Source organism: Haliotis rubra, unplaced genomic scaffold (genome assembly GCF_003918875.1).
Source record: "Haliotis rubra isolate DU_JTF1 unplaced genomic scaffold, ASM391887v1 Scf271, whole genome shotgun sequence".
Taxonomy (NCBI): domain Eukaryota; kingdom Metazoa; phylum Mollusca; class Gastropoda; order Lepetellida; family Haliotidae; genus Haliotis; species Haliotis rubra.
This window is the reverse complement of record NW_025766792.1, coordinates 895448-920009: the sequence shown is the minus strand read 5'-3', so window position 1 is coordinate 920009 and position 24562 is coordinate 895448. Positions and strand designations below refer to the sequence as shown.

Genomic DNA, 24562 nt, shown 5'->3' with positions numbered 1-24562 from the left:
TCCAGCTATATGGCGGTCTCCCTGGACGGAATGAGTGAGTTATTCCAGCTATATGGCGGTCTCCCTGGACGGAATGAGTGAGTTATTCCAGCTATATGGCGGTCTCCCTGGACGGAATGAGTGAGTTATTCCAGCTATATGGCGGTCTCCCTGGACGGAATGAGTGAGTTATTCCAGCTATATGGCGGTCTCCCTGGACGGAATGAGTGAGTTATTCCAGTTATGGCCAGAATGAGTGAGTTATTCCAGCTATATGGCGGTCTCCCTGACGGAATGAGTGAGTTATTCCAGCTATGTGGCGGTCTCCCTGGACGGAATGAGTGAGTTATTCCAGCTATATGGCGGTCTCCACGGAGTGAGTGAGTTATTCTATATGGCGGTCTCCCTGGACGGAATGAGTGAGTTATTCCAGCTAATGGCATCTCCCTGGAAGGAATGATATTTTCCACAACCGCACTCCATGCTGGTGCATGAGTGAGTTATTCCAGCTATGGCGGTCTCCCTGGACGGAATGAGTGAGTTATTCCAGCTATTGGCGGTCTCCCTGGACAATGAGTGAGTTATTCCAGCTATATGGCGGTCTCCCTGGACGGAATGAGTGAGTTATTCCAGCTATATAAGGCGGTCTCCTGGACGGAATGAGTGAGTTATTCCAATATGGCACTCCCTGGACGGAATGAAGATTATTAATGATGCTTTCTCCCAAAGGAGAACTTCACTATTCACTATCGTGATCTAAACTTTGAGTGCACAGTTGAAAATGAGAATGATATTTGTGTGGGATTGTAGCTGAAATTTTAGATCAGTTAGTCTAGCTCAACATTTCATCTATTGAGAGAGTGAGTGAGTATGGTTTTACGCCGCTGTTAGCAACATTCCAGCAACATCACGGAGGAGGACACTAGAAATGGGCTTCACACGTTGTATCCACGTAGGGAATCGAACCCGGGTCTTCAGCGTGACAAGAGGAGGCTTTAACCTCTAGGCTACCCCACCACCCTATTTCAGCTATTGACACAAGCGTAACTATGTGCGTGCGTATGTGCGTGGGCGCTTGCGTGTGCGTATATGCGTATGCGTGTATGCGTATGTGTTTGTTGTTTAGCGTCTCACAATATCCTAGCTATAAAACGGCGGTCTGTACATATTAGGCTCGAGCTCACTCACTCACTGACTTGAAGGACAAGCCTGTGATTAATAGCGTGAGATCCTGCCTACGTAATTGTGATAATTGACATGCATCGGTCAAGTCACCAAGACTTGCCACCCAATCCACACCGACACCTCTTACAAGTATTGGGGGCAATATTCTTGCCTGAACCCCCACAGATCTGAAAACACTGACATCTAAATTGTTAAGCGTCATAAAATATGAGATAGAAAAAGAACTAGATTTATTAGGATTGCCAATTAACAGAGCCTGTCCCCTTTGAACCTAACAGCGGACCACCTACTCCCTAAATGACTTTGACCTTCTCGTGTAATCTCGTGTAATCCTGTGTAATCTCGTCCAGGCCTGTCCTCGCTACATGACTGCTGTACGTTTATATAATAACGCTGCGTGGAAGATACTATCAACCGACCCGGATTAAGCATCAAGAGACATTTTTACAAGTGATATTTTCAGACTGACTGAAGAATATATTGCCATTAGGCTGTTGCATGTCAAGTTGAGAGTATATGGCTACTTGTCACGAATTGCTACGACCAAGGACAATCATTAAGGAATATATTAATAACTGTATCGAAAATAGGTGATCCTGCCGTCTTAGGCACTACTAGACGTAGAGTTGGCAGTGGCGGATCCTGAGGGTGGTTCAGGGGGTTGAGAATGACTAAAGACCACATTGAAGTTAATGTTTTGCAATGGCGGAGCCAAGGTGGGGTTTGGACCCCCCACTCTCCCCCTTTTGAAAATTTGTGGATCCGCCTATGGGTGTGTACCTTCACCTGCAGAATCAGAGAGAGAGAGAGAGAGAGAGAGAGAGAGAGAGAGAGAGAGAGAGAGAGAGAGAGAGAGAGAGAGAGAGAGAGAGAGAGAGAGAGAGAGAGAGAGAGAGAGAGAGAGAGAGAGAGAGAGAGAGAAATTGATTAGTATATCATGTCAAGCTTCAATTATTTAGTGCATATCATACTTCTGTTGTGACATACACCGTGGAGCCGTTCACAGTAACGATTCGGCCTCATATCGAATTACAGGACGCTGAAAGTAGGCGCCCAGTCCAACTACGAGCATGAGGCAGAAAGTCATGGACAGAGCTGTGAGATAGTATGTACGAGCGTACGAGTGGACGTACATGTAAAGTGTCCTGGTTCCACCAGGATGGTCGAGCGGCAAGAGTGAGTGAGTCAAGTTTTACGCCACATTTAGCAATATTCCAGCAATATCACGGCGGGGGACACTAGAAATGGGCTTCACACATTGTACCCACGTGGGTCGTGTTGGGCTTTAACCGTTAAATCATTATCATTTAGTTATGGTTTTGGTGAAGTTTGGCTACAATAAGGCAAGATCTGTGAACTTTGCTCTTAATCGACATATACGTAAAATGAGCATTACAGTCATGTGCGCGTTAATGTTATAATGCTGGTGATGTTTTTAGTCTTTTTGTCTTTTGGTTTCGGAGGTATTCTAGACAGGTATTAGCTTGTAGAAATGTCTCTAGACAGCTATTATTAGCCTTGCACAAGAGATATACAGATATATTCCAAACATAAATACCAAATACGGGCATCTAATGCCACCAATCTATTTTCCATAGTCTATCTCTATAACGAAAATGTCATTAACGATATTTGTGTCCGTAGTTCATTAATATATTACATTTATACCAATTCAGCCGATACGTGATATTTCAGTTTCTTAATAGAGCTTATATTGACTTCGTTGTGTTCTGATTGGCTAGTGCCTGGTCGTTTTGAAACCACCGGTATTTGTGACGTTACTTGGATTCAAGGCTGGTGACGTCAGTTACAGATATTGTTAACAGTAAAGCTTAAACTCTTTCAGTGACGGCAAAAAAATGTGTGATTCCCACTATATCTTCCACCAAAATCGCTCATACACTACCAACATGGCTGACATTAAACCAACATGGCTGACAGCATACCAATATGGCTGACATTAAACCATTATGGCTGACATTATACCAAAATGGCCACATTAAAGCATTATGGCTGACATTATACCAAAATGGCCACATTAAAGCATTATGGCTGACATTAAACCAATATGGCTGACAGTATACCAATATGGCTGACATTATACCAAAATGGCCAAATTAAACCTTTATGGCTGACATTAAACCAATATGGCTGACATTAAACCAATATGGCTGAAATTATATCAATATGGCTGACACTAAACAATTATGGCTGACATTATACCAAAATGGCCGCATTAAAGCATTAAGGCTGACATTAAACCAATATGGCTGAAATTATACCAATATGGCTGACATTAAACCATTATGGCTGACATTATACCAAAATGGCCACATTAAACCAACATGGCTGACAGTATACCAATATGGCTCACATTATACCAACATGGCTGACATTATACCAATATGGCTGAAATTATACCAGCATGGCTGACATTATACCAACATGGCTGACATTATACCAACATGGCTGACATTATACCAATATGGCTGACATTATACCAACATGGCTGACATTATACCAATATGGCTGTCATTATACCAACATGGCTGACATTATACCAATATGGCTGACATTATACCAACATGGCTGACATTATACAATATGGCTGACATTATACCAACATGGCTGACATTATACCAACATGGCTGAAATATACCAACATGGCTGACATTAAACCAATATGGCTGACATTATACCAATATGGCTGACATTATACCAATATGGCCACATTAAACTAATACGGCTGACATTAAACCAACATGGCTGACATTATACCAACTGGGTTTAACATTTTATCCGCGCTGATGTTGATCGCTTGCAGGATACTGATAGTTGACACAACACAAGATGATTATTGCTACATGTATATATAACGATGTGGGGTTAAGAGATCACGGCGTATGTAGGTATCAGTAGTCATCTACTGTAGATATGACACCTGAAACCACCAATGACACACAACTAATACGACCGTTTAATTAATGTAAACTGAGGCAAAATTTAATAGTTTCATTTTAAGCGCAAAAATAGCCCACGCATAGTTTATTCTGAAATCCGCTAAGAGTTAAAAAGTCATTTAAATGGTCATGAAGTCTGGAAGGCTGTTTTACCACGAGGAAATTGCTCATCACAAAATAACGTCAGATCGTGATGATTGAATTTCAACAGACAAATTGAAAACTCAAATACTCGTCAACATGACCGTCGGGAAACACTGTCTGTGTATAATCCTTCGCCTGTGTTTTTGACCCATCATAGGATGCGTTGAAGTGTTGGTTGTTTGTATTATAATGCACACTTTGTCTCCTAATTTATGCCTGGCGGGAAGCTGTTCAGCTGTCATGCTTAGTAATACAGTACATCGAGGTTAAATGGCGATTTCACGTGCGGTGCAGAGTGGATCGGAGGGGTGCGGTGCGGTGGGGTCGGGTGCGGTGCGGTGCGGAGGGGTGTGGTGGGGTGCGGAGAGTGGTGGTGGTGGGGTGCGGTTCATAACTCCTCGCTCAAGACGACTTCACGTGCGGTGCGGAGTGGAGGGGTACGGTACGATGCGGTGCGGTGGAGTACGGTGTGTTGTCTGGGGTGCAGTGCGGAGAGGTGCAGAGAGTTGTGGGACTGCGGTGCGGTATAGAAAATGACTGTTCAAGCCGTAGTTTAAATAATTATGAAAGAACTGACTTGACATTATTACCTACAGGCACAAGGAGAGGAGAGGTGAGGTGAGGCGAGGTGAGGTAGGGCAGGTTTAACCTCATCCTCTAAAATATTTCACTAAAATATAATGTCTTGACTGCACATGTCTGCCTGTCTATCTGAGATTTCGTTTCGCTCAGTCCTTGTTTTATCCACTGTATGCCGTGCATGCCGTGCCTCATTAACACTGGATTCATTAACACTCAGGGAAGGCAGCAAGACGATGTATTAAGGAAGGAATCTGTCCACCTTCAAGCCTCCGGACAGACGCTCTTCTACTGCACCAGTAACGTGGTAGAGTATAGAGGTAGACACACTCAGGGAAGGCAGTAGGCGATGTATTAAGGAAGGAATCTGCCCACCTTCAAGTCTCCGGACAGACGCTCTTCTACTGCACCAGTAACGTGGTAGAGAATAGAGGTAGACACTTACTGGGAAGGCAGCAAGGCGATGTATTAAGGAAGGAATCTGTCCACCTTCAAGTCTCCGGACAGACGCTCTTCAACTGCACCAGTAACGTGGTAGAGAATAGAGGTAGACACTTACTGGGAAGGCAGCAAGACGATGTATTAAGGAAGGAATCTGTCCACCTTCAAGTCTCCGGACAGACGCTCTTCAACTGCATCAGTAACGTGGTAGAGAATAGAGGTAGACACTCACTGGGAAGGCAGCAAGACGATGTATTAAGGAAGGAATCTGTCCACCTTCAAGTCTCCGGACAGACGCTCTTCAACTGCACCAGTAACGTGGTAGAGAATAGAGGTAGACACTCACTGGGAAGGCAGCAAGACGATGTATTAAGGAAGGAATCTGTCCACCTTCATGTCTCCGGACAGACGCTCTTCAACTGCACCAGTAACGTGGTAGAGAATACAGGCAGACACAATCAGGGAAGGCAGTTAGACGATGTATTAAGGAAGAAATCTGTCCACCTTCAAGTCTCCGAACAGATGCTCTACCATTGCACCAGTAACGTGGTAGAGTATACAGGTAGACACACTCAGGGAAGGCAGCAAGACGATATATTAAGGACGAAATCTGTCCACCTTCAAGCCTCCGGACAGACGCTCTTCTACTGCACCAGTAACGTGGTAGAGTATACAGGTAGATACACTCAGGGAAGGCAGCAAGACGATGTATTAAGGAAGAAATCTGTCCACCTTCAAGTCTCCGGACAGACGCTCTTCTAATGCACCAGTAACGTGGTAGAGAATAGAGGTAGACACTCACTGGGAAGGCAGCAAGACGATGTATTAAGGAAGGAATCTGTCCACCTTCATGTCTCCGGACAGACGCTCTTCTACTGCACCAGTAACGTGGTAGAGTATACAGGTAGACACACTCAGGGAAGGCAGCAAGACGATGTATTAAGGAAGAAATCTGTCCACCTTCAAGTCTCCGGACAGATGCTCTACCATTGCACCAGTAACGTGGTAGAGTATACAGGTAGACACACTCAGGGAAGGCAGCAAGACGATATATTAAGGAAGAAATCTGTCCACCTTCAAGCCTCCGGGCAGACGCCCTTCTACTGCACCAGTAATGTGGTAGAGTATACAGGTAGATACACTCAGGGAAGGCAGCAAGACGATGTATTAAGGAAGGAATCTGTCCACCTTCAAGTCTCCGGACAGACGCTCTTCTAATGCACCAGTAACGTGGTAGAGAATAGAGGTAGACACTCACTGGGAAGGCAGCAAGACGATGTATTAAGGAAGGAATCTGTCCACCTTCATGTCTCCGGACAGACGCTCTTCTACTGCACCAGTAACGTGGTAGAGTATACAGGTAGACACACTCAGGGAAGGCAGCAAGACGATGTATTAAGGAAGGAATCTGTCCACCTTCAAGTCTCCGGACAGATGCTCTACCATTTCACCAGTAACGTGGTAGAGTATACAGGTAGACACACTCAGGGAAGGCAGCAAGACGATGTATAAAGGAAGAAATCTGTCCACCTTCAAGTCTCCGGACAGACGCTCTTCTACTGCACCAGTAACGTGGTAGAGTATACAGGTAGACACACTCTGGGAAGGCAGGAAGACGATGTATTAAGGAAGGAATCTGTCCACCTTCAAGTCTCCGAACAGATGCTCTACCATTTCACCAGTAACGTGGTAGAGTATACAGGTAGATACACTCAGGGAAGGCAGCAAGACGATGTATTAAGGAAGGAATCTGTCCACCTTCAAGTCTCCGGACAGACGCTCTTCTACTGCACCAGTAACGTGGTAGAGTATACAGGTAGATACACTCAGGGAAGGCAGCAAGGCGATGTATTAAGGAAGGAATCTGTCCACCTTCAAGTCTCCGGACAGACGCTCTTCTATTGCACCAGTAACGTGGTAGAGTATACAGGTAGATACACTCAGGGAAGGCAGCAAGACGATGTATTAAGGAAGAAATCTGTCCACCTTCAAGTCTCCGGACAGACGCTCTTCTACTGCACCAGTAACGTGGTAGAGTATAGAGGTAGACACACTCAGGGAAGGCAGCAAGACGATGTATTAAGGAAGGAATCTGTCAGGACAGAGGGCCGACAAGTACTTGTGTCTACAGCAGTAACAGCGGGGAATACACACACGTGGTGCTGATTATACACACGAGGTTGTTAAGTAGCGTCTCCCGTGTACCTGACTCTGGGTAATGTTCCTCACTAAACTACGGTCGTGCTGAGTTGTGTATGCAGCAATGTTAGATTCATGCGCGCCTAGACAAGGTCTTGCAGTTATTGATGTCAAAATTAGGTAAATTCTCTCTGATTCCACAGGACGTTGCTGAACATATTTTCGATACTAAAGTACTTTCTATTCTCACTTACGGCCCCGAAGTTTGGGGATTTCACTCCACGCCTGATATTGAAGGTATTCATGACAGATGTTGTAGATCAATGTTATCGTTAAGTAGAGGTACTCCAATGTCGCAACTCGTGACATTCTAGGTAGTCCAATGTTAATGTTTTTCACTATGTCAAAATTAATCAAATTTTGGTTAAGGATACTGTCGCAAACCGACAATGTGATTTTGAAGCACTCAATTTTCAATATCGAAGAGCTGAAAAGTCTTGTTGGGTGAGTGAGTGAGTGAGTGAGTATGGTTATACGCCGCTTTTAGCAATATTCCAGCAACATCACGGCGGGGGACACCAGAAATGGGCTTCACACATTGTACCCATGTGGGTCTTGTTGGGCTTTAACCATTAAATCATTATCGTTCAGTTATGGTTTTGGTCAAGTTTGTCTACAACAAAGTATAGTAGTAATGTGCTTGATCCTATGTAGCAATGTGACAATGTGCTTGATGCTCTGTAGAAATGTGCTTGAAGCTCTGTAGTAATGTGCTTGATCATATGTAGCAATGTGCTTGATCATATGTAGCAATGTGCTTAAATCTATGTAGTAATGTGATTGATCCGATGTAGCAATGTGCTTGATGCTCTGTAGCATGTGCTTGATCCTATGTAGCAATGTGCTTGATGCTATGTAGCAGTGTGCTTGATGCTATGTAGCAGTGTGCTTGATCCTATGTAGCAGTGTGCTTGATCCTATGTAGCAATGTGATTGATCCTATGTAGCAGTGTGCTTGATCCTATGTAGCAGTGTGCTTGATGCTATGTAGCAGTGTGCTTGATGCTCTGTAGCATGTGCTTGATCCTATGTAGCAATGTGCTTGATCCTATGTAGCAGTGTGCTTGATGCTATGTAGCAATGTGATTGATCCTATGTAGCAGTGTGCTTGATCCTATGTAGCAATGTGATTGATCCTATGTAGCAGTGTGCTTAATCCTATGTAACAATGTGTTTGATCCTATGTAGCAGTGTGCTTGATCCTATGTAGCAATGTGATTGATGCTCTGTAGCATGTGCTTGATCCTATGTAGCAATGTGCTTGATCCTATGTAGCAGTGTGCTTGATGCTCTGTAGCAATGTGATTGATCCTATGTAGCAGTGTGCTTTATCCTATGTAGCAATGTGTTTGATCCTATGTAGCAGTGTGCTTGATCCTATGTAGCAGTGTGCTTGAATCTATGTAGCAATGTAAGAGATATATAGGTAAAAAAAACAGAATTTACATGCAGTAATATGATATGTAATATAAGTTTAGCAGTGTAAGATATATGTTACTGTGAGGACACCCGGTGTTTGCGAAAAGGGTAAGTAAGACCTTCCCTACCGGTAGCACATTCACACAATTTACTTTAAAAGGTAAGTATTTACAGACAGACAGACAGACAGACAGCCGCCACACTGCAGTACTCCTGCCAGGCGACGGCCGCCTGTAAACAAAGACACATGTAATATGTAATATTGATGTAACACGTAAGATATGATGTCAGTGTTATATACACTGTTAATGTAACATGTAACATGTACTGTTTGTGTAGAACTGTAGACCGTAGTTACAGTGTACTTGTATAGGTTTCAGAGCGTATGTAGACCAACGCTTAGTTTCTGAATATATATAATTTTAATTGTAACAAATAAACCCATTTAAATTGAAATGGAGCCCCAGAGATTCACCTGAGGAAATCTAGACTTGCTTCATTTAGGGCTGTGGGGAGAATAATGTTGTTGAGGGACTGTGAGACAGACTAGAGCGTATGTGACGGGGTACACTATATCATGAAGGCACCGTTGTAGATTGTGGAAATATGTTCAAGTAAACAGAGATTTCATTACAATGGTATTTAAGACATAATGATAAATAAGCACCCAGTCACTACAAATAAAATCATTTGTCAAAAAAACCCAAATCACTGAACGTTTCAAAGAGTTCATTAGTGTTTTGTGTTTATCGAGCTAAAGGTTTGAGACAATGATGAAATTGACAAAATAACTGTTGGAATTAATACAACTAGTAGGTATATATAGGTCATATTTGGGCAAGTCGGCATGCTCGACGTTTTAGAAAGGTTTCCAGCAATAGCGACATCAAGATCGAGGTTCGAAACCGGTCACGGTGTGCTAACGATTTTAACAACAAAGGTTCTGCCACCGCCCTTGTCAAATATAAAAATATTTCACCATTTAATATAAAATATGGTTGATGATGGTTACGCTTCTGGAATAATCATTAGGAACCAAAATACTTCACTGACATTTCCATAAGAATAATATACACATTTTATAAAATATCCAGACTTCAGACTGATCTGGTTAACACAAATGTACTAAATAACTTATGGTGACAAAAATGTGTTAATATATACAGGCTAAAGAATAAGTTGTACTGTACTCACACAAACTACCAGGATTGTTCCCTTCCTGCTTTCCACGAAGCTGTTATCTGCAAAACAGTGGGAAGCACGATAAGGACGCCGTCAATGCATACACAACTTGTCAAGAACCGAATACCGGAAGACAAGCAACCGATTCTGAAGCTGCGGGCGTATTTGTACGCCCATCTCAGAACCCATTGGCGTTATTCTTGGATGTCTTGAAGGATCGTCATATTACACATTAATAACACCTAGCAATCCCACCTGAATGAATTTCATTGACGTGAAAGCAATTTGATGCCTATTGTCAGAGAGATATATTGTCTTCAAGGGAGGCTTCCGTGTTTTTTTCAATCACACATTATCCTTAGGGTTGAGCACGTTTTTACGATCTGATATCAATATTCTAGCACTATCATGGTGGGGGACACAAGAAATGGGCCTCACGTATGGTACTCATTTAAGGAAATGAATCCCAGCGTTCGACGTGACGATCTAACACTTTAACCACTGGACTACCAGCGAGTACTGACAGTGAATTCACGTCTGTCTCTCAGGTTTCAGACTATAGCGTCATTGTAAAGATAGGAAACTGTAAAAGTACAGATCTTTAATTCAGATAATTATCTGCTGTCGGAAGATTCGCTTCAGCATCAACATTATTTTCAGGTAAGAGAAGACGATGCAAAGTTCATTGATTAAAGTAACACCTTCAACAAACCTAATTTAGATTATAGAAATCGACTGTATGTAGCATGTTCTCCAGATACAAGGCAATCCTCACTCCATTGGGTAAAGCAAAATCTTCTTAATTTGACAGAACTGAAATGTACCATGTTTAAAATAGTCTGTCAGATCCTAGATAATAAATAAAAATTGAATCGAGAATAAGTCTGTGATTTGGCAAGTCTAAATTGACCAGGTCTAAGGAAAGCTTACATTGTTCTACTCGCATTTTATGCTATTTTGTAGATACAGTATGTATATATTTTATTTATATATATATATTTTTATTTAATGAGTTCATTTCTGGGACTAAATGTCAGTGTATATTTAATAAGACTTCTGAAACAATGACTAATAGACTAAACAACGAGACTAACCTCTACTACATACTAGCGAAAGCAATTCGGAAGAGAAAACAAGTCAAGTGTATGACCGTGGTTTAAAATGACCTGTTCATGACTTCACAGTTACAGGTGAGGGCGCTCTTGCCACGGTCAGCACATATCACAACTCGATCGGGTGGTCAGGCTCGCTGACATCGTAGACACATGTCATCGTAACCCAATTGCCTGGATAGATGTCTGGACTAGACAATCCAGTGATCAACAGCATGAGCATCAATCTACACAATAGGGATACGATGACATGTGTCAGCCAAGTCAGCGAGCGTGACCACCCCATCCCGTTAGTCGCCTCTTGCGACAAGCATGGGAGAGAGAGAGAGAGAGAGAGACAGACAGACAGACAGTGATAAAGACGAACACATATCAGAGACTGAGAGAGAGAGATGGACAAACAGGAACAGAGTGAGAGATACAGAGAGAGACAGACAGAAACATGCACAAAGAGAATTGGACAAAGCCAGAAGGAGAGAGAGAAACAGATATACGAACGCTGTCAAACATTCCTAACTATATTTTATATTTGATAAGACCCACCACTTGCTGCAATGAAAGTAGATAATTCTAATGTTTATAACCAAGTGAAGATCGTGATAACAACAATTATCTCAATTGACATTTAGAACAAATGTCATGCCTAATGTCACTCCAGATCGTCCTATACTAAATGACCTTATAAAGAGAGATGCCATATCAGAATGTGAATATTTCATAAAACAATACTGAACAATATTTCATTATATTTTCTACAAACAAAAAACGAAACCTCATAAACACTGACAGTGACTCCACATTCTATCAGTTTAAAAGCTTTTACAATGACATCGTTTGTGTTCAAAAAGAGATCCTAAACAATTAAAAAAAATATTCCCAAACGTTAACGTATTACAGAGCCTCATAAGCGTTGGTTGTCATGAGTTGAAAGATTTTACCTTGACCTCATTCCTGTTCCGTTGAAATAGAATTTTTAAAGAACATTTCGGAACACCTCTCAGATTCGGGATTATTTGTCTCAGTGGTTCTCTAAGCTGAACACACCCGATGTGCACTTGAAAGACAAAAACACAAAAACGAACCTCATCAGGAACTCGCTGTTTTATTATTTCGCTATGGGAGGGGTTTATTCGGGGTCTCTAAAAACTCTCTTCGTGGTTCTGTAGAAAATCTGATTCCGACTGATTTTCTCCATTTTCGAATAGAAAATTAGCAATAACGTCCCAAAACAACACCCACAGTTCTAATACACCCAGCATTGGGCTAGACAAGCTAATATCTGTACCTATGTGGTATTAGTCCAAGAGCACGGGGTGATTTTGTACCGAGAGAGACCAAAAGGTTTGACCATGTTTTCTGATGTAAAACTGCCTCACGAATCCCCCAAATTCAGTCTTGCGAATCAAAGCAGGCAAACTGTAGCGCAAATAAGGTTACGCAACAAAGAGAAAATTACCAGTCTTCCTATATGCCGGGGGGGGGGGGCTGAAGCGATGACTCAGCATTTTTTTTATCTTTTCTAATGTAATTTCCAAACTACAAATGCTCAGTATTTGCCCCAAAGTGGTTTTAACGTGAAGAAGATAAGTAAATGTGTAATGTCACAAAATATAATGTTTAACAGAGAAATGACATATTGTATTTTGCGTAGATTTATGAATGTTTGTCATTCTACAACATTGTAATGAAACGAAAGTGTAAAATGTTAAATATGTAGAAATGTGTAACGAATTTTTAATATATAAAAAAAATGCATATATCACTCAAGGTTAGTGCTTTATCTAAGGAAAACTAAGAGTAAACGTACTTCTAAAAATCACTTAAGGGGAGATAAATATGTTTTCAGAAAGCTTTGTAAATTACCACCTTTTAAACATTTCTTCATGATGCAAAACAGATCATCAGCCATTAAAACACGCATGCACGCACGTGCAGGCACGTGCACACATACTTAGTTAATGAAAAAGTTAATATATATCTTTCTCGACTCCAACCCCAACAGTTAATTATTTATTTACAAAAAAACCTCCATATAGCTGGAATATTGCTGAATGTGGCGCAAAACTAAACTCGCTAAACTAATTATAAAAATGTTCACTAATTGTTACTTTTTTGGTGCAATTTTATAATTAAGATTACGTGTGGAGAGGGGTGTGGGGAGGAAGGTAAGACTATAGTTTTATCACATCAGGGCTTATATTTCCACAGCGAAAATTGTTTTAAGACGTCACGTCGGAGTATGAATTCAGGGTGGTAAATAAAATCCGGACAGATTAAAACCGGTGATGACTTTCCACGCAACCTTCCCATTACAGTTTTATTCTTGGATTTGATATCAACATAAACCGCCAGACGTATTTCGGTTACCAAGCATCAAAGACAACAGCTTCAGAGTTTCGAAATACACGACAATGATTTCGAAAGATCTTGTGTCAATATAATGCCTACAGAATACACTGTTCAAGAATTTGTATTGATATATCTGAAATATTGCATAAATGGCATTTCTAAAATGACATTGTGTATTTCATAGCTTTCGGCCGTGGGAGCCGTGCCAATTAACACTTATCAGAGGGGTACACAAAGTCCGCAGTCTAGACTACCAGTTGTCTGACTTCCATTTTTTGCGGAAGCCGCGGTGGCTGAGCGGTCTAGGCGTCTGACTTTGTGTTCTGGCGATTAGGTGCCTGACTCTGAGGGCGTGGGTTCGAATCCCGGATGGGACTCAACCCCCCAAAAGTACTAGAATCTGTACTTTACTGAGAAAGTGTAATCCCAAATATAACATATGTTACAGGTAATCCTTTGTAAAATTGTGCTTTTTGAATTTCTGTTTGTACGTATTGCGTTTTTCACTGCACGAGGGGTGACGACGTTTTGGACAATATTTCAAAGTCACAACGTGTCAGCTTTATATGAGTGAGCTTAGTTCTCACAGCAGGAAATGGGTACCCGGTGGGATAACCTATATGGGCGCCTCATAGGCATCTTGGGTAATCCGTTGTAATTATGTCCAGCATGTTGTATGCGCTAGAGCATGTCCTAACAGGGTGGAGTTCAGCGCTATAAAGGTGTCCTTATTGTTCTCATTACTGTGCTTTTAGCAATATTCCAGCAATATCACGGCGGGTGACAAAAGAAATAGGCTTCACACATTGTACCCATACATGTGGGAAATCGAACCAGGGTCTTGACGAGCCTTAACCACTAGTCTAGCCCAAAATGATGACAGGTCTCCGATCAAAGCTTGGTAAGTCCGACAATACGAGTATGATGCTTTCAGAAACATAATCAGGACGAAACCGGTATCGAACCTACGATCGTCGATTCCTGGTACGCCAAAGGGAAGCAACTCTGCAAAATCCCGGAGCCTTCAACGACAAGGACACCCTAGACGTCTGCACGGGTGGGACATCCTAATGATGCCAGACGTGATATACAGAACGCTTCAGAAGTACCATTTTCCCCAAACATTATCAAAACCAGGTTTACAGATATCTTGTAGCAGTCACGTGACACAGGAATTCCGGGACAGACATATTTATGCAAGACTGTTCTAATAATGTTAATTAAACACGCGTGTTACGAGCATGCTCTCAAGACGGAACCGCATCCAGCACACATCAACATGATTAATACATTCACACAGATGCGACTCAAATGTAGTCAGAAGATACATACATGTATTTCTTTCATAGTACTGTAAGGGCGGAGTGGGTAGGCTAGTGGTTAAAGTGGCTAGTCACGCCGAACACCCGGGTTTGATTCCTAATATGGAAGCAGTATGTGAAGCCAATGTCTGGTGTTTTCATTCGTGATAGCGCTGACATTGCTCTGAAGCGGCGTAAAACCTAACTCACTGACATTTGTCACTGAAGGTGCACCGAGGGAGTGCCAAAACGAACCCACGGCCACATGGCTACAGTGAAGGAATGAGTTTAGCCTTGGCTCGTCACGCTGAAGACCTGGGTTCGATTCTTCACATGGGTACAATGTGTGAAGCCCATTTCTGGTGCCCCCCGCCGTGATATTGCTGGAATATTGCTAACAGCGGCGTAAAACCATACTAACTCACTCATAGTACTATAGTAGTAAATATGTGATGTGTTGAAAACTATAGTGGAAAAAGTATAGTTTGAATTCACTGGACATGCTAAGTTCGATTTTCTCTTCTTCAGAGAAAATTGTTTACTGACTGAAAAATATATTGTCTTCAAACGAAATTCGGTTTCTCAGAACGCAGAACAAGGTATTCCGCGAAGTAGAAACAGGGTCAGGTCTAAATAAATGACAGTTTGTTACGGTGGATAATGAACAAATCACAATGGATGCATTAGTTACCCATATCCACGTGAGTTTCGACGCGAAGCAGCAAGAAGAGTATTAATGGAGGCAATCGAGAATCTACTTTAAGTGTAAACGGGCCGTAGGAACAAACCGCTGTCACTTCAGAGTTAATAACGACTTAAAGATTTTCAATTATAGTAAACAGCTGGTACGGCTGAAAACTTTGTAGTTTTTAACGATTTCTTTGTTGCCTAGTAACAGTCGAGGACAGAGTTGCCGGAGATTACGGCGTTTAATAAAATGGTTTTGAAACGATACGATTTCCTGGAGTGTGGTCTTTTGATGTTTGTATAAAGATTTACTAACGAGGAAGTTTCATAAAGAAGGATTCGCTACATGATATAATAGCGGTTATAATGGGCCAATCTTAAGTTTGACATGCAATGCTGTGGAGTGTATGAGTTTTGCTGGCGTTCTGGGAAAGGTGAACTTTGCCAAAGCATCAAAATCGCTTTACACGGGATTTAGAATTTCCTTGACAGAAACATTAATTAATGGTTACAATTATTAATTTTTGATATTGTGATTTAATATATATTATAGAAAGGAGATTGACAGTCTTCTAATGAATCGTGAAATTAATGAGATCTAGGTCACCTGCATTAGCTTTTCGGATAATTTTTATTGAGGATTTATTTATACGAGAGGTCATTTCATGGATGTCATATTTCGTTTCTGTTGGAATTATTTTTCATTTCATATATACTGGGGCGGTGGGGTAGCCCAGTGGTTAAGGCGTTCGTTCGTCACGTCGAAGACCTGGGTTCGATTCCTCACATGGGTACAATGTGTGAAGCCCATTTGTGGTGTTCCCGGCCGTGATATTGCTGGAATATTGCTGAATGCGGCATAAAAACCATACTCACTCACAACGCAACAGACAAGGAGGCCGTGGACAAATGACTCAAGTCATCTCTGGATCATTGACCAGGGCAACTTAGCCGGATCTCACGTTCACAGCTGGTTAATCCAGAACGGAAATACAAGCAATGAGCTAAGCAGCAGCAGATCAATCCCAGACCAGATCATATGGCGTACCCCGATACCGATTGGTGAATATTAACTTTCACGGAAATCTAATCCTTTCTCTTGAGGATAATATTTCTCACATTTTCACGTAACGATAACTACCGAGTAACGCAACAAAACTAAGCACTTTTCGACGGTTGCTAGATATGGGATTCTTTTCATTTGTGTTTGGAGATCAAGATACGACGAAAACGTCCATGAGCACGGACCTAGACTAACGCTTAGTCTCTGATTATATATATTTTTGATTGTAACAAATAAACCCGTTTAAATTGAAAAGGAGCCCAAGGGTGACCAGATATTAAATCTAGACTTGCTTTATTTAAAGCGCCGTTCACACATGTTAAAATTTAAAAAAGTTGTCAGCTCGCGTTTTCAAACACATGTTGTCAAGCTTTCGTGTCATCTTGAGCGCCATGTCTCTATCGGTGTGGTCATGTGACAATTTCGTTGACTGCGATTGGTTGTTTCTGAACAACAAGAGTTTGACAACACCGAAAGTTTGATGGAAAAGTTGGTGAGAATAGAGACCGATCCCGTTTTTCGACAACAGTTTGACAACTCTATAATTGGTGTTGGTGGCGAGTTGTTGGAATGTTCACACTCTCAAACTCGAGTTTCTCTCTCTCTCTCACACACACACACACACACACACACACACACACACACACACACACACACACACACACACACACACACACACACACACACACACACACACACACACACACACACAAACACACACACACAAACACAAACACACACCGGGATCGGGTGGTCAGGCTCGCTGACTTGGTTGACACATGTCATCGGTTCCAAATTGCGCAGCTCGATGCTCATGCTGTTGATCACTGGATTGTCTGGTCCAGACTCGATTATTTACTGACCGCCGCCATGTAGCTTGAATATTGCTGAGTGCGGCGTAAAACTAAACTCACTCACTCACACACACACACACACTCACACTGGATCCGCCTATGTACATCTTGTTGACAATTTCCTTTGCATGATTTCTCTGAATAGATATTATGTATTTTTTTCGTGTATAATAATATCATGTTAGCTTCGCTAATAAGCTAAAAAATACTAATAAGCTAATCAACAATTAAAACACGTGTTAATTAGGAGATAAACCTACTGTGTGGGAAAATCAGAGGTATATAACGAAATTATAATAGCTCTAAATTTCATTTAAAACCGAACGCGTAGCGTGAGGTTTTAAATGAACAATTTAGAGCTATTATAATTTCGTTATATACCTCTGATTTTCCCACACAGTAGGTTTATCTCCATTCTACCAAGACAATTTTATGAACAATTTCAGGTGGAGCTCTTTCTTTGGTTACGAGTCAATACGTGAAGCGGCCTCGCATTCCAATCTCAAGTGGTATCGCCCGAAACGGGGTGTTTGGTGGCAAATCGTCAATGACTAACAAACTCCAGATTCAGTAATAACAAATCACGTTTTGTTTTTTCAATGCATCAATCACCAATCATTAACTGATAAGTTGGAAAACATATATCAAATAAGTTTCAAAAGCTTGGTTCACATTTGAAAATTCCACCGTAGACCCTTTCCCCACCAGAATAGTGGCAGCAACCTCATGGCCTTGACCTTTTCTCGAAGTCATTGTTTACATTTGGAAAGATGCGACAGGAGAGCCACTGACAGTTTGCGCAAGGTTAACCTGATTGTATGACTGAGATAGTCTTTGATATCTAATTACTGGTACTGGTACAAAATTTAAGAGTAGGGGCGCTTTTGCTGTAACGAGAAGTCCGTGTTGTACCGAATTTAGATACTGTTGAATTTTGCGCCCTGTCAACTTGACGATTTCACGCACCTCTACGTCTGCGTGCGACAGCTGTGGTGACTCTTACACACTCATGTGTGTACTTTGTGCTCAAATTCGATTCTACGGATATTATTTTCTACATTTTGGAAAGTGTTTTGTGACCTAGTGGCTTCAAAGTGTAGTGAATTCAAATTGAATCGGATTGGCTGGCATGTTCGCGAGTCTGTTGACAAAGAGCCAGATTTGTGGTGATATTTCCGAAAGGATGGATCAGGACACGAGGGTGTACCTCTGGCATAAACACGGTAAGGTAATTAATTATACTTTAATAGACTACTTTAGATCAAGCAGTGTAATGGATAAGAGGGATCATGACTAAGCTAAATAACTTTTTCAACGATATTATACATTTAGAAAAAAAATATGTTGGGCTAAACAGAACGGTTTGCAGATTATGTAGGTCTAATTGTGTTTTACTACCGCTAAATTTGAAACAGTACAAATTTCAAAATATCATTTTGTTTGAATTGATAACCCAACTGTTTATTTATGTGGACGGAAGGCATTAGAATCTAAAATTTCTTCGGCGTTCGATGTTAATGCATCCTCCGTTACCGGATCAAGATCAGTGGCGATATCGTTGACGAAAGCTGATAATAAATTAAACACGGAACTTTTGTAGCAGTCTATTGCTGGATCTATTCTGACATAACATAGAATCAACGTAAACATATTTGTTTTTGCTGAATTTTTATTCGGAAAGCAGACGATGTTTTGATCTTGTTCGACTGAATATTTGTTTCCATGCTTTCGAAGTACTTTTGTATGTATAAACACCTATTGCTGTGATTTACGCAAGTAGTGAGTCGTGCCCGTCATCGCTAAATCCATCTTTAAAGACATATGTGTAATTTCCGACAGTAAAATCGCCGTAATTTATCGATGCATCGGTAGGTTGTTCGGTGTCCGCCATGTTAGTGGGCAGACAAAAATAGTGCATTCTACCGTAAACCATGTATGATTGCGCACGGAAAACAGAGACCTGTATAACGTGATTATATACCTCTGAATGACTTTAATTAACCAATCACAATCCAGTGTTTACTGAAGTCATGGTAGAATACAGCTTCAGGTCCCACATTCCTCGATCACCCGATAGGTTGCGCTTCGCGAAGCGCAGCGAGAATAGCGCCGATCACAAGTCAAACCAGTCGAGATAGTCTCAACGTCATCATCATCCGTGACGTCACCATGGCAACATTCAGGTACATCCATTCCGGATTATTTCCTCAATATAAACAGTCGGAGGTCGACGTAAAAAAACCCAGAAAACATTCAACTGTTAAATTATTCAGGCAACACGTCCCTGCACCAGAAAGTAACGCACTAATTATCTTATCCAAAATGCAAACTCTTTTTCCACATTACTTTGCGAAAACGGTCATTTTTTCAGCGCAATATAACCGGTGAGCGTTAAAATGACTGTGCTTAGAGTTTTTATTTTCGTTCACCTTAGTAGCAATCAGCGCCGTGGATCCGTAAATAAAAGAAGCCACTAAAACAATTCCGTAGTGATGTGTACATATATATCTAAACATATGAAATATGTCACCGGTAAGATTAGATCTGTAACCCAAACCCTTGGCATCTCCTCAAGACAATGATGCCAGACGAATGTATAAAGGTACGTGGACATTTATTGTTGCTTAAGAGAAACAAGTCGTGTTTTGGCTGCTCTTTGACCTGCAGTAGTTGTCTCCCTTGTCTCAGCTAAAATCATTCAGTGCTGGGCGTGATGCTATTTTTGTGTATATTTTTCAATATACATCACGATGTTGTTTGTAGTTTCATGTGAATGATGTTATTATATAATACAAATATTTCGCTATGAGACAGCCTGGTGTATGTGAAATATATTCAAAATATTTGTCTCAGATCTTTTACTTTGATAAGATTCATGCGCCTCGTCAGTTTCCCAGACCTCAAAGAAAGATTAAAGAAGGACTTCAACTCATGTCTAGAATTATAAGGCTAGTATAGATTGCCTCAGAACTCTTTTGGATCCTTTTGGATTTGTTATACATTTTAGTAGACATATTATTGAACATTATACCATTCTACTGGGACTAATTATCAGTCTAGTCAACACCAGAGGAAACCGCGACAGAAACTCGTGTCAGGTAAAGTCTTGATTGAACTTCAAATTCCTAATATATTTTGGGGGGTTTCTGATGTCCTGTGTCAGATGTCAAGTTTTCTAAAACGTTGGTTGTTGTATTTGACCGCAGTATTGATCCCTGTACAGACAGCGTGTGCGCTTCATTGTCGCACAAACGCATCCTACACATGGAACCAGGCGGAGTTTTACCGCCTCGAATCGCAAATTTCGATCTCTTCCAAAGAAAAACATCACAGAACACTGCACTGTATAGATGCCATGGCGCTCAGAAATGACACGATGTATAAAATATCCACAACGATATACTAATGCAAAATCAATTTGGATTTCCTCGATTATAATCGTTTTCGAGTTTCAGAAATCAGATATGCTTGTCTGAATGCGTCAACACGCAGACCTCGGCGCTAACTGGAGGATAAGAAAATTATTGATGCGGGGTTTTATCGAGATTTTCCCAGATATACACAAACAGTAGTATCATATCGGTGTTACACCTCTGATAATTGTCTGTAGTAATAATATGACGGCATCAGTTTTGAGTCCAAATACCCTGATATTCTGGATCGGTCAGTAGGCGAGTGAATGTTGCTTTAAGCCGCATCAGCAATATTGCAGTTTTCTGTGGGTAATTCTGGATCAGAATGGATCCTTACTACTTCAAGTTTGTCTTAAAAGTTAAAACGGAATCACGTGGTCAAACGTGACAATTTGCTCATGCTATTAACCACCGAATTGCCTTGCCCAGATTCGAACTTTTCCCGAGGAACTTTGCTTATATAACTGTCTCTATTTTGTTATAATTACTTTTTATTTCCAGCTTAATAAATGTTAAAAATATCGCATACAGGTATCTCAATTTTAAATAGTCACACACAGAAACCTTTTCACTAAAACACGTCGATCAACAACCACTTTTTGAGTGATGTGCGCTGGCGCCAGGAAAGGACATGCTGACCCTATTCCGGAACACCCGGTGTCCATGCCCATTTTGAGTGATCCAGCATATAATTTTGACTTATACATCCAATGGAATAGGTTTCGGCGTAGTACGGACAATGTCTCACAGTCCCTGAACCACATTATTTTCCCTGCTGCCAAGCCCTCCCTTAAAGCCCTAAATGAAGCAAGTCTAGATTTCCAAGGTTCATCTGAATTTCCCAACTCAATGGTCTCCTTTTCAACCCTAATGGGTCTATTTGTTAATATCAAAATTATATGTATTCAGGGACTAAGCGTTAGTCTATACGGACACTATTTATTCACAGTTTTGTAGTTCAACAATTGCGAAATAATGTGATTTTAATGAAAATACGCTTTGAACGAAGCGAAATCTGTTCTGATTGACGTACGTGGTGATATTGTTTAGTTATCCCCGTGTGTCTTGGTATCTAGGCTAATGTGGGGGATATAAGACATATCGATTTCAATTACTCTCATATCTGACCCAGATAGAAACACCTGTCAATACACCTGTCAGTCTATCGACATGATATCGACATGATATCGACATTTGTCCACATTGCCACAGAGTCAACACAGCTGAAGAGAGGATTTGACGCATAAATCACTGGAATGGACTGTTTGACATTTAAATCAGTAGTTAAAGTAGCTGTGTTTTACAGATTGTGTTTTGTCTCAAGAAACAGATAAATCCATGAATAACTGGTCACGGTGACCAAGTTGTTTAAGAAGCGCCATTTCGCTGTTCAGAGTTCTTGCTAATTACAAAAAAGTGTAGGCTCATATTTTTAGTTACAAAAGTACCAGTTGCAAATGAAATCTATACACTGCTGAGAAGTAGCCAATGGAAGACTAATTGGAAACCCACGGGATTTTTAAAGTTTGCACTCCGGCCTTTAAAATTATTCTGGTCTACGACGAAAATCCCAGACCCCGCTGGAACAACAAATGACCGATCCCTGGCCAGTCTGAGGTCACATGACCTCCCTGCCACGCCTGATTATCGACCCTTCATTATACACCATGTGGACAAATCCGCTCTTCGGCCATGTTGATGAGGTTCTAAATAGTCCGTAATTAGTCGCTGGAGAATTGCACGTCTCACTCAAGCAATTATGGGTTATAAAGGCCTATTTAAATTGTCATCATATATGATATGGAAACAATCACATGTGTCACTAGACATTTAAATGTTGTTTTCCAGCTATGGGAAGATGACACGATCATTCCATAGCAGTCTGGTAATAACACTCATAATAATTATAATGATATTGCGACAAAATAGAGGTTTGTTTGTTTGTTGTTTAACGCCGCACTCGGCAATATTCCAGCTATATGGCGGTGGTCTGTAAATTACCTAGTCTGGACCAGACAATCCAGTGATCAACAGCATGAGCATCGATCTACGCAATAGTGAGTGAGTTTAGTTTTACGCCGCACTCAGCAATATTCCAGCAATATGGCGGTGGTCTGTAAATTACCTAGTCTGGACCAGACAATCCAGTGATCAACAGCGCGAGCATCCATCTACGCAATTAGAGATACTGCAACGAATATACAGTTTAAGCAACGACAACTATGATGGTGATCTGAATGTACTGTTTTTTTACAGCACTTCAGAAATAAATTTTCTGAACGACTTAATATATTATTTGTCTGCCGTTTTATGTCCCCAAATATTGCACAATTTGTTTACCAATGAACGCTTATAGCATTGGTTTACAGGTTTATAATAGAAACATGAAACGGGAGACGATCCAATATAAACACAGAGGTCTTGATGCTGGGCAGTAACACGGCGGATAATGTACAACTCGCTGACGTCATCGATATTGTGACATTTCCAGCTCTGATTGAAGTTAACATTTCCCCAGGATATGTAATTGAGTTTCCATTCTTACACTTCTGTTAAAAATAAAGTTCCCCCGTGATTAACAGTCACGAACATTTCGTGCAAGCACGTCAGTCAGTGAAGCAAGACGCGAATCATGCGTGTAGTTTGAATTCTTGCATGTACACTACTATTCAAAACTAACTCCCCGTGGTCGCTGTTGTTTCGCGCGTGCTTATGTTATGATCGGCTTGCGAACGTTGCGTCCATATTGGTGAAGTGTTAACGTTTACGTTATGTTAACGCAGCTTCAGTTGTCTTAAGGTTGCGTCAATTGTCACACAGCGACTTTCATTGCTTCAATGCCTTGGCATCAAAATCTTAATCTTTCTACCTTGTTGAATGAGTGAGTGAGTGAGTTTGGGTTTACGCCGCTTTTAGCAATATTCCAGCAATATCACGGCGGGGAACACCAGAAATGGGCTTAACACATTGTACCCATGTGGGGAATCGAACCCGGGTCTTCGGCGTGACGAGCGAACGCCTTAACCACTAGGCTCCCCCACCGCCCCACCTTGTTGAATGACTTGATTAACTTGTTCAGCAATGTTCAGCACCTGGTTTGAAGATGACAGGAAGGGATGTCATATGTCAGTGTTCAGTCTGAGACACTACACAAACATCTTTGCTAGACTTCCCTGATGTGTTATATAAACTAACGCACAAAAGTAAGTACACACTTGGTGCTTTGGGAATATTTTCCAAAAAATATTTTGAAAAGCGTTTTGATTAGGACAAAAATACAGAAAGGCTTGTAAGTCACAATCAAAACACTTTTGACAATTTTTTTCCGGAAAATAATCTAAACAAATCAGGTGTGTACTTTCTTTTGAACGTCAGTTTATTACCATTTAAAGATGACGTCGCCTATGTCGCGACTAGGTCACGACCATTCGCTATCGAGGTTACATAGTTTTGAACAGGAGTGTAGATTATGTCTATTATTATCTGGACAGTGTCTGTGACCATGTTGTACCGGACATCAGACAAGGTGGAAGATACCAGTCATATGATCCGCCATATTTTACTTCGGCACCAGGAATGATGAATGGATATCCGGACAGACACCAGGATGGGGACTAATGAGACGTATCTTCTTCATCAGTTGAACACGGGATGCATCAATCAGGGGCAACCTGACGCGCACCTGCTCATGTTTA

General features: G+C 41.2%; 1 protein-coding gene across 2 annotated transcripts in view; it reads right to left on the bottom strand.

The window, feature by feature from the left end:
• The window catches only part of LOC124280672, a 67433-nt gene that overhangs the window by 10878 nt on the left and 31993 nt on the right, over nt 1–24562 (bottom strand). Inside the window, exon 2 of one of the 2 annotated variants that reach the window (XM_046716663.1) lies at nt 10101–10147. The exons of the other annotated variant lie outside the window; for it this stretch is intronic. The gene's annotated coding sequence lies outside the window, so the exon portion shown is untranslated. The remainder of the gene's footprint in view (nt 1–10100; nt 10148–24562) is intronic. 2 annotated transcript variants of the gene reach the window in all.